Raw genomic sequence first — 12,070 nt, 5'->3', positions numbered from 1 at the left:
TTCATCGTCTGAGTGAATGATCCCTGTCAGAGCTCTATTACTGCGTGTTGATCGTAAACTTCATTGTTAAGTCGTCGCACTTGCGTCGAAACAAAATGTGTCGCCTCGCTGTTTACACGTGTAAATGCAGGTGACATTACCAGATGAAAATCGTCGACGTTTGTGATGAGATGTTATTGTCAAACGCAAGCTCAATCAAGTATTTAAGTTCATTTACAGCTAGTTTGAACGATTGATGATGAATTTAATTAGTCCGTGCAGCATTATTTAATTGTTTAGTACATTATCAGTGGACTTCATTATAATAATAGTTAAAAAAATGTAGAGATAAATTTTATTCAAGATAAAACAACCATTTTTCATGAAATATGTGTCAAATGATCAATAGAATGACTGCCAAGGTCCCGCATCAATGCTTTAAAGTTTTTAATAAAATTTATCAGCCTCTTTGACTGACATCAATATTAGAATGTTGGGATTCAGCAAACGAATAAAACTGCGAACAATACTCGTGTAGGCCGCCCCCATATTTTGGATGAGAAACCATACGACGAAGTTTCGACATGGCCTTCGCCTGCAGAGCTTACAGGACCCAACTCCACAGCGGTAAATTCTACCATCATTATCCCGAGTTGCCAAAAAACTACTTCACAAAAACTCTTCTGCTGACATGCCCATCCCTTTGTGGCTTCTCAAGTTTTCTGCAGGAAAAAATAGAGCATCACCAAAAATTCTTGCATTTTTCGGTGAACGGGTAGCTCACGTTGAAGCTGAATTTGATTCAGCGGAATGAAGATTTATTTTATGGGGCCATAGATGAAGCAAATTTCAGTCGCTATTTAAACTTGAAAAAATGTGACCCACCAATTTTCAAAAAATATATACATCATGTACATGAGGGAATTACAATGAAATGTAAATAAATGTCTTAAATAGAGTAAAAATTATATTAATTTAATTCCGACGTTATACCAAGAAATTGTTCAAGAAATCGAATGTTAATAAACCAACTCAATAAATCAAATGTTAATAAATCAAAGCAATAAATCAAATGTTAATAATTCAAATCAAACGCTTACGGATTACATTAAAAAGCCAGTAGTTTAGTAAAAATGCGACACTCACGTCGTTTCTTAAATTTATATGCCATGCCAATTTTATTCTTAGTGTTTTCTAAAACGCTTACTGCGGTTCTAAGTATAATTACCTCACCAAATAACATCAATCACCCCATTTGTTAAGAACAATTCGTCCACGCCACAAAGACATGGCTTTCCTTCCATCACGTTCTCTGTGTTGCTTTTTATTTCCTTCAGTCCCAGTAGTTCACCTGGAGCTCATTCGGCGCTCTTACTATTCCGCGGATGCAAGGCATCAGCTCCGTAATAGAAGTACGTTTCTAAATCCAGTTTGAATCACACAATGTCTTCCAGAGATCTGGAAAACAGTACCACCGACGCGACTGTCAGGTTCTGCATTTGTTCAGGAATTTCAGCCGGCTTGTGCGCTGCGTAGGCCCCCCAAGTCCAATTTTTCGCGAGTTTAAGCCTAAGGACAATTCGTGTGGCTGTGTAAATTTTGAAGTCGCTGCCGTAATTTCGCTGGATCTTTTGTTGCAGTGCACCTCAGTTTGCGGACGGTGTTTGCTACGACTTGCTGCCACTGCCGTCCAGGGCTAACGGCGAGACTAAGGCAAAAAAATTGCTAATCGCCAAGCCTTAAAAAGAAATAACCTGGGCGTTCATTTTAATATTAACTCTATTTCACGATGATTACAGACATTAATTTATTATTGCGTGGGACTCTATTTTCAACAATCTAGTATCAAAAATATCAGCGAGCCATCATAAAGTAGAACACGACAAGTTGGCGCTGATTCCATGAATGTCAGGTTGCTTTGGGAAAAAGTAAACAGTAAATAGGCCGGACTATAACTTAATGTAAACTAAACCGCTATAGTGCACGTGAGCTGTAGCATCGAGTTTTAGATAAGTTTTAGTTTCGGTAGCTGCATTTCATAACAAATGTGATTACATTCGTACGCGGTACGGTCATGATATGAGAGCCTCTGAAGCCATTGCCTCCCATACGAGCATTGCAAAACTTACAGGTTGCGTTGGTAATTTCGATGCGACAATTTTTGTTAGGTACTCGAGTTTTTGCCTCTCTTTGTTCTACACTAAGTTGAATTGTGAAAATAAATAAAATAATACTAAAGAGACCGTAGTGAGGAACATGCCTTTTTCATGTATCTGCGACACCAGGCAATGAGTTCACTTAGTAAATTTAAATTAAGGTGCGTGAAGAATATCTTGATGAACTGTCCCACAATGAATGGATACTCTCTGTTTACTAGCGTTTACAAGCATTTAGAAGCTCTTTGATATTACGTTAATTTTGCTTGCTCTATCTTAGGTTTAAAAATATTTTTGTTGGATGTAGAATTAAAAATGTTGTGAATAGTTATATGTACCTATGCAGCAAGGCCTACTCTGTTTCTACATTATACTCCAAACTGAAGAATTCCGCGCACTTTTTTGCTAATGAATGTGCATAACAACGGAAGAAACTTAAAATTTTATGGTTTATAGCGAAGAAAGCATCGTAGAATACAAGATTCAGGCCGCTGATGACGACAATATGCAAGAAACTAAAATAAAATATTACAGGTAATGAACGTACTTTGAATAAATAATATTATGAGGCGCCATTAGCAGATGCTCTTTGGGATTGGCCGGAAGGGCATTGCGGGTATGTTCATGCCATAGCAATAGCATCGTTCCATTAAGATAAGAACCTCTCATTTTCCTAGCATTGCTCTGAACATGACCTTAGGAGCTTACAATGTAAGCTCTTAAGGTCAAGTATTGTAATGTCTTATACCACCTCTACAATTGCTTTACTTCATAATTGCTAAGATTATTACTATTATTATGTTGCTAATAAATAATTACGCCGCTAAATGAATAAATTACGCGTGGTTACCGGAGGCTTTAGCGCAGCCGGAGGCAGGCTCTAATTTTTCAGAAAGCAGATACACTTTGAGCCATGATAATGCCGCGGGATATTCACCGTGTTTTCTGGCTAATTTCGAAGCGAGTTTCGCTGAAACTCTGTACAACCTTTAGAATTATCCGCAATACAAGCTTACACATTAGTGGTTAGAAACTAATTAAAAATTTAACGATATTTTTAGGTCATATGTAGATTTTTTCAAATGATATTAATACTAAAAATGTAAAATATAAAAAAATGCATCGACAATTTCGATGCAAGTTTGAGGGTAAAGTAACTGTGGAGTTACATAATATTGAATATCTTTATTCAATACGACCATTGATCATTAAAAAACTCATCTTCAATTGCTGAAGATATAATGGTGTAATTGCTATACTGATTATTTCGATTATAATTACAATATTGGAAAAGTATATATCGTAAATCAAAATAGTATGCTTATATCTACCCTTTTAAATAATTATTATATACTTTAATTTAACAAATAATAATAAAGAAACAATATTTTGAATGGGAGTCAAGGTGAATTTTTGCCGGGAAAACTTGTTATTGTAATGGAAGGACTCCATGCCTTCTGGGCTGCACGCTGCGCAGCATGAGAGCTTGGGAGGCTCAGGCCGTTTGCGTGCATTTGTTAAGGCAGCCTGTAATTTGTTCTTCCATTGCAAGTACTTTGGCATATTGCAGCCCGCGACAGATGGTTAATTTCTGCACGCAAACATAAACGTCATGATGTTTACAACTGTGGCTCGTGGACAGAAAGTTTATTTGTACACGCAAATTTAGACGTCGAGACGTTCTCGCATGGTTTTGAAATAACTCTACTTAGAAAGTGCAGGTGGCCTAGCCTACGTGAATGTTCGAGTCGCTGAATTTGATTACTTAACCAAGACTTTGTTACAAACAATCTTATTATTCGTAATTGGTTTTCAGGTCAAATTTTTCATTTCTACACAAGGCCGGAACAAGTGAATCCTTGGCTTTCAAAATCCTAATTTTTTGCTAATTTTGAACATGATTAACTCTGTCTCTCAAAGACTTTTTTTTGTAATTTCGAAAGTCGCTCCAAAAATTTTAGGGTTAGGTAGCTAAGAGATACAAAAAAGAGAGAATTCAAATTATTAGGATGATATAGGAAAGAAATTATTGATGCGGGCCTAAAATTACTATATTTTTTATCCCAATTAAGTTCAAGGAAAACGAAAATGACGAATAACATTCTTGAGGAAGACTTAACAATAACGTTGACGAGAGCGTGTCTGACTTGACGAATTCCTATCCCCAAACCAAATACTGAAATTGGCATTGCAAATAGATTGAAAATTGAATGAAAATTTGATAAAAATTACCATCGAATGTCATCGCATCGCTCAATCTTTTCACTATTTCATTGACTGATGGTGATTTTCACTTTTCACTAGCAGTTCGACTATTTATTAGTGTTTTTTATTTAAAGAAAATGTAGTTATTTTTCTCGCCAGCAACAACGGGCGAAAAAGAGGTAGAAATTCTGGAGAGATAAATGTGACTGTCAGCGACCTGATGTTGCGCGTCAGCAAGAACAATAATCGGGCGCCCAGAAACGACCCTGGAAATCACGCCGATGATTGCGAACTGTGATGATAAATGATGGTCCTCTGATGATGATTGCTGCCGGTGATGAGGAATGATGGTACTGTGATGATTGCGAACTGTGANTCACTTAACTTTGCGGAGGGGCGCTGAACTCTCAGAAGCTTTTTTACCTCTGCTGTTACTGCACTCCGAGCTGCTCTGATCTTACTGCACTCCGAGCTGCTCTGATCCTGTCTCTTATACACATCTAGATGTGTATAAGAGACAGGACGATGATTGTGAACTGTGATGATAAATGATGGTCCTCTGATGATGATTGCAGCCGGTGATGAGGAATGATTGTCTTGTGACGATGATTGTGAACTGTGATGATAAATGATGGTCCTCTGATGATGATTGCAGCTGGTGATGAGGAATGATTGTCCTGTGAACTTAAATAATACCCTGCAGAGATGATTGCAGCCTGTGAGGATAAATCATTTCTGCCGATGATGATTGCGACATGATGTCCTTTGATGATTATTGCAGCCTGTAATGAAAAATGATATCTTGTGACGATGATTGCTGCCTGTGATGATGTCTTCTGATGAACAGATGAGGTATTCCTAAATGAATGATGTAACTGATTTGAAGGTAGTCCTGAACATTCATTTTATGAAGTTGATTACAGTTGAACAAGTGCCAATTATTTAGTCCAGAAGGCTATCTTAATCAAATATTCATTGTCTGTTGTTAAAACTAAGGTAAACAATAGGTAAAAATATAATCGCGTCATGAAATTGTAGTACCACAAGATAAAACCGGATGGAACCAACCTAGCCTTCAATATTTTCTCGGAATTCGAAAGCAAAGAAAACACCACAAAAATTCATATATTTTGCTGTGTTTTCTTTGGTTTTAAATTCCTGGTTAATTTGCGATTTAAGCAAGCAAGTGAACCATATTCAATATTTTCCTAACGTAATAATAATCTTATAGTAAAATTTTGCAGGAAATTCAGTTTGGTTCAAGTCTGTTAATTTCCTAGATACAAATGCAGTCAACTTTTCAATATTGGTGACTTGAAAGTTTTAAACAAATTAGACATTACTTTGTAAAGCATTGAAATAAACATCTATTATTTTATTAGTATAGTTCGAAACAAACTAACTTGTTTAGAAGATCGAAACTGCTCCTAGGGTTAGATTGTAGTGAGCTCTCAGAAAAATAATGGGTCATATTGTAAAAATAATGACACTTTCTGCACGTAGCACTAATACGATGTTTGCCATACTAAACTGTGTCAGGAACTCAGGATCAACCACATAAGAACAAAAAGTTCATCGATATATGGACAAGGAGCCACTCATTACTCTGAGCGAAGCTTTCCTCTGCATTGGAGTAAATGCACTCCTAGTCAAACTGGGCCAGAATGAGCCACAAAAGAACAACAAGATCATCGATATTTTGACAATGAGCCACTCATTCCTCTGAGCAAAGCCTTTCGGTTCCAATGGAGCAAATGCACTCCATTGCTCCAGGTCTGCATGGAGTGGTCTTATGAATGGCACTATTTTTGGCACAGCAATTTCTAGAGCAAACTTTCGCTTACGTCTGAGCTGGAGCGTTCATAATAAACTACGGCCGAGGTAAATTGCTAATACAGGCGAGAATATTCATGGCGGGAGCTAAAGTACAATGATCTCGACGGCGCGTGACTTGCCTGCGACTATATAAGCTTCCTGAATTTGTTCAATTAAATGCAAAGAAATTCTGATTCGCTGCCGTGCTAGCAAGGGCGGATAAAGCAGTGCATCCTATGCTTCTTCTGAGCAAATTATTGTTCAATTTTGTTATAGAAAACATTCATTTGTACTTGAATTGTAGTTTTGTTATGAATCAAGTAATATATTAGAAAATAGATTTAACTACTGTATGTGAGCCTAATCTGTGTTGTATGGATAACGTTCAATATTGAATTTGCCGGACACTTCTAGAAATGAAATTGATATCTTCAAGCTAACGAGGTGAATTTTACGATGAAATATGATACCTAAGAATATCCTAGGAATGTGCAATGCGCATGAAAAACTATTTTAAAAGCTTTTTATCTGAAACAACGTTCAATAATTAATAAGAAAAAAACTTGTGAAAATTTTTGAAATGAAAGCATTATTTTTCTTTCGTGAATACACATTAGCATATTGAAAACAGAAAAGATCAGAGTATCTTTTCAACGCTATCACATAAGTAAAAAGTAACATAACCGCCTGCAATCACGCAGATTCACGGAAGGAATGACGAGATATGAACATTGATATAAATTTTTTGTTCCAAAAAGCAGCATAATGAACATTAGTACAAGTCTTTTAACATCTAAAAACTGTAAACTGAGCAAACTGAACTTCACTATGATTTTTTTTATCTATGAAGCAGCAAATTGAACATCACTATGAGTGTTTTTTTTTATCTATTAAGCAGCAAATTCAACATCATTATGAGTTTTTTATCTAAGAAGTAGAAATTGAACATCACTATGAGTTTTTTATCTATGAAGCAGAAATTGAACATCACTATTGTAAGGGATTGGATATGATGTATATTTTTCATTTTGTTTTAGAAAGAGTTTGACGTGACCTTGACCGACTAGCGGAACCTAGTTTAGTCTTGTGGTTGCCGTGGATGTGTAAGGTACGTCTCGTGTAAATGGGAACAGTGGAAACTGTGGATGCTAGGATTACTATCGTTTGTCATGCGTGCAATTTGTGTAAATATGTGTGTCAATTTTAATGCTCAAATTTCGTGCTTCTGATTATGATCAATATTTATGTCCATGTCGATTCTTTGCTAGATATTTATTCTTGTTTGTTTATTTATTTTCAGGAGTCTCAGTAATAGTCTCGATTCAAGTAACCATCTCAGTAACAGTTCCATTTCAAGTCATTAGTATCTCGGTGTTTATACTTATCAATAAAGATTACTAAGAAACCTTGTTCTCACTGTGGCTAATGGATGGACCTATATGATCACTTGGCTGAACAATGCAGGGACGAAGATGGCTTTGTTTTTCTTTTTGTTGGAGCGCGTCCCTAGCACTATGAGTTTTTTATCTATGAAGCAGAAATTGAACATCACTCTAAGTTTTTCATCTATGAAGCAGCGACCTGCAGCTCTCGCTCTCTGGCCACAGTAAAACGTCATCTACAAGAGCCTCATCTGACGATCACGACGTCTCGTGTAGCCGCTCTTCGTCTCGCTTCTATGCGATACAGAAAACTAATCGTCTTCTGGCGGAAGAAATGCGCTCCCCGTCATTTAATAATGGCAATGGATGCGACAGAAAGATTCACTTAACTTTGCGGAGGGGCGCTGAACTCTCAGAAGCTTTTTTACCTCTGCAGTTACTGCACTCCGAGCTGCTCTGATCTTACTGCACTCCGAGCTGCTCTGATCTTACTGCACTCCGAGGTCCTCTGATCTTACTGCACTCGGAGCTACTCTGATCTTACTGCACTCTGAGCTACTCTGATCTTACTGCACTCGGAGCTACTCTGATCTTACTGCACTCCGAGCTGCTCTGATCTTACTGCACTCCGAGGTCCTCTGATCTTACTGCACTCTGAGCTACTCTGATCTTACTGCACTCTGAGCTACTCTGATCTTACTGCACTCGGAGCTACTCTGATCTTACTGCACTCCGAGGTCCTCTAAGAAATGAGCGAGACTGTCTAATTAAACAGCGATGCACCGTTTGCCTTGTATGGGTCGCCGTGACCCAGCTTTCCTCTGGCAAAGAGGTGTACCACTTCTAAGCTCATCATGTGTGTAACAATTTGGACAATACGACTCATTCATTTTTCTGAGTGTAGGCAAGCAATCGCATACTCTAACTCCAAGAAACATGAATGGATAATTCGTTCAAATAATGATAATAATTCTTCACTTTCTTTCACATATTTCGGCCAAAGAAGGGAAGTAGCTGTGATACGCTCTTAAACCGGGCCAAAAAAGGTAAGGATGATTCACACTAAGGCAAAAATATAACCCAGTACTCACTGCAGGGAGTGACAGAGAGCGTTTTTTCTCGTCGACGAAAACGTGAAGTCACGGACGGACAGACTGACGGACGGACATGACGAGCACAATAGGGCATTTTTTCCATAAATGTGAAAATGCGCTAAAAAGGCGTCGCTAAGTGGATAATGACCCTCTAAGTTTAGTGAATGTATTGAGCGCAAATACGTATCGTTTATAATGACCGCATATACGCGCTATAATACTAGAACAGAAAAGAAAGCAGTTTATGTATTACTGATTTTAGTTATTATTATTTAAGATTATTATTAATTATTATTATAATTTGTATACTATTATTTATTAAGTTACGGATACTTTTGCCTTGGCAACTCAACGAAACAAAACGTTAAAAATCTGATAGATCTATTTAAATGTATGACCAACAGTAAAGATTCAGTGATTGGCTAAATGTTGCTAAGTCGATTAAAAAATGCAATCATCCCTGTATTTGTTAAAATCTACACACCTCACAAATAAAAACAGCACAAAAACAAAAGTTAAATACATGATATGATATAGATGATGTAATATAGTCAGCGTTGATTAGACCAAGTTGGCTTTTCGTTGATTCTCAACCACCGCAATACCTCGACGATTTATTGCAAAATTTATGGAATAATTGCGGGTTTGAACCGCCCACTCGCTGTTCCAAGATGATCTTAATATCTCGGTCGTCCGAGCATTCTTCTTCGCACATCAAAACTTAACAGTTAAACCCAAATCTCGCCATCAAAATACAATATCTAGCACAGGAGCTTGTACTTCAGCTAGAATTATCAAAAAATAAATTACAGAGAAGATTAAGGTTCATCTGGAATTATCCAAGTAATATTCACAGGAGCTCTGAACTCCGCTGAAGTTATCAGAAAAAATTTCGCACAGAAGCCATGAGTTTTCAGTAAAATTTCGTACAGAAGCCAAGAGTTATCAGAGAACTTTCGCGCAGAAGCCTGGAGTTATCAGAGAAAATTTCGCGCAGAAGCCTAGAGTTATCAGAGAACTTTCGCGCAGAAGCCTGGAGTTATCAGAAAAAAATTTCGCGCAGAAGCCTGGAGTTATCAGAGAAATTTCGCGCAGAAGCCTAGAGTTATCAGAGAAATTTCGCACAAAAGCCAAGAGTTATCAGAGAAATTTTGCACAAAAGTCAAGAGTTATCAGAGAAATTTCGCACAAAAGCCAAGAGTTATCAGAGAAATTTCGCACAAAAGCCAAGAGTTATCTGAGAAATTTTGCACAAAAGCCAAGAGTTATCAGAGAAATTTTGCACAAAAGCCAAGAGTTATCAGAGAAATTTCGCACAAAAGCCAAGAGTTATCAAAAAATTTCGCACAAAAGCCAAGAGTTATCAGAAAAAATTTCGTACAGCAGCATAGAGTTATCAGACAAATTTCGCGCAGAAGCCAAGAGCTATAAAAGAAATTTTGCACAGAAGCCTGGAGTTATCAGAGAGCATGAAGGAACATCTTCGAGATTGACATCTGGGGAAAGTTTTTGATCTGCAGTTGTTGCCATACCGACGGAGCAGAATACAGAGTTGTTGCTGCCACCAAGATTTGGAGTCTCAGTCACGTTCGTTGGCCAACACAAACTTCAAATCCATGGGATCAAAACAGTTCACAATCGCCGAGAGTTTCAATAACACAAGCCACCATCTCTCATACCGAAACTCTGCACAAATTAGGAGCTAGCGAACGAAAATATCGCCCAGAAATTTCACTATTTATTGCCTAAAATTTTCAAGTGATCGTCGCTGAAGTATTCATTACATCAAACGATCGATGACGCCCGGCTGAGCGGTTGTTATTGTTGGTCATTTATTGCCTTATAGGCTCAAATTTGTGTTCAATAATTAGCTTTCGACGACATCAGAACTTAGCTGGTAATAACAATATGATACCTTGTTTCTATCATCTTATCATCTCATTTGTTTTCGTCGAAAATAAATAAATTCCAATAAATAATTGGATGTATTTATATCATTGCTATCACAAAGTTTAAAATAAGAAAATATATACCACATTGGTTCATTCTCGGGAGATATTTATTCTGCTGGTCATGAAAGGATCAGAAGAACGTATAAGCTGCCCGCTTCTATTATTTTATTTTCGTTTTTAACAAGCGAGTTTACTGACTACATGTGAAAATTTAATCAGCGTAATGGCGTCTATGAGCTCGATGATGGATGATATCACAGTCTCGATAATGCGTAATATGAAAGCATTGTGTAGTATTTTGAATACAGACAAAGCGCTCACGCGATTGTGGCTAAGGCCGATATATATCTTTTATCATGATCGGATTTAACTGCAGTGAACTTGTACAGGGTGCTTCACTGAAATGTCCTGTTTTGTATTTCGCGCCAAGCAGCCAGATGTTGTAGAAAGAAGATGGAGATTATTTCAAATGAAAAGCAGGGTCATGAAAAGTGTTCCGCTTAGTCAGTTGTCACTATGCATTGGACAAGTGAGCAGCATGCGTTTGCTGTCGAGGCGTAATTTTCTAATGACCGTTTATCAGAGTTGTCTACGCCTGAAACAACATTTTGAAGAGCATCTCGTCTCCTTGAAAGGAGACCTTCTTTGGCCGGCCCGATCCCCCGATTTGGCTCCGTGTGATTTTTTTGTGGGGATATCTTAAATCAATTGTTAACAATTACTGACCAAAAACCCTACCTAATTTGAAAAACATCATACGATAAGCCATCGCCTACATATATCTATCAATATGTTTCAGCGAGTTCAACGGAACTTAAAAAATTGACTAACTGATTGCATTGACAATGAGGGCCGCCATGAACTAAATGATACACAAATGCGCATAATGTTTTTTTTCAATAAAATTTATATTGCAATGATATTTTTACTAGTTATTTTTTTCTTGCGCTTCCAAGCTAGGAAGTTTCCGCGAATCATCTTGTACTTCATTTTCTAACACAATAGATAGAGACAAGTAAGATAACTGCTACAAAGTTTATAGTTAGCTGATAAACTTAGCAAATTAACGAAGATAAAGTTATATACTTAGCTGATTATCTTTCCACTGAACCGGAGCTTTGTTATGACCAACTAAAAGTTGTTCAAACTTTCCTTGTATGACTTTCAGTTATTTTGGAAAACAGTCTTGCTGGCACATGGCTCTGCGGGTACTGGTATCGTATTTCTGACGCTTGGTCGGTTTTACTGCCACTTGCATGATATTGCTGGCACTTGCATGATATTGCTGGCACTTGCATGATATTGCTGCCACTTGCATGATATTGCTGGCACTTGCATGATATTTCCACCACCACACCACCACCACCACCACCACACCACCACCACCACCTCTATCACCACAAACCCAATAACTAAACTCCACCGGCCACTATCGCCCTCATTCAATCAGCCATTGATTCGAACGACAAGAACACCATGGCAAACTG

This window comes from Hyalella azteca, unplaced genomic scaffold (assembly GCF_000764305.2).
Source record: "Hyalella azteca isolate HAZT.00-mixed unplaced genomic scaffold, Hazt_2.0.2 contig5198, whole genome shotgun sequence".
Taxonomy (NCBI): Eukaryota; Metazoa; Arthropoda; class Malacostraca; order Amphipoda; family Hyalellidae; genus Hyalella; species Hyalella azteca.
This window is presented reverse-complemented; position numbering follows the sequence as displayed.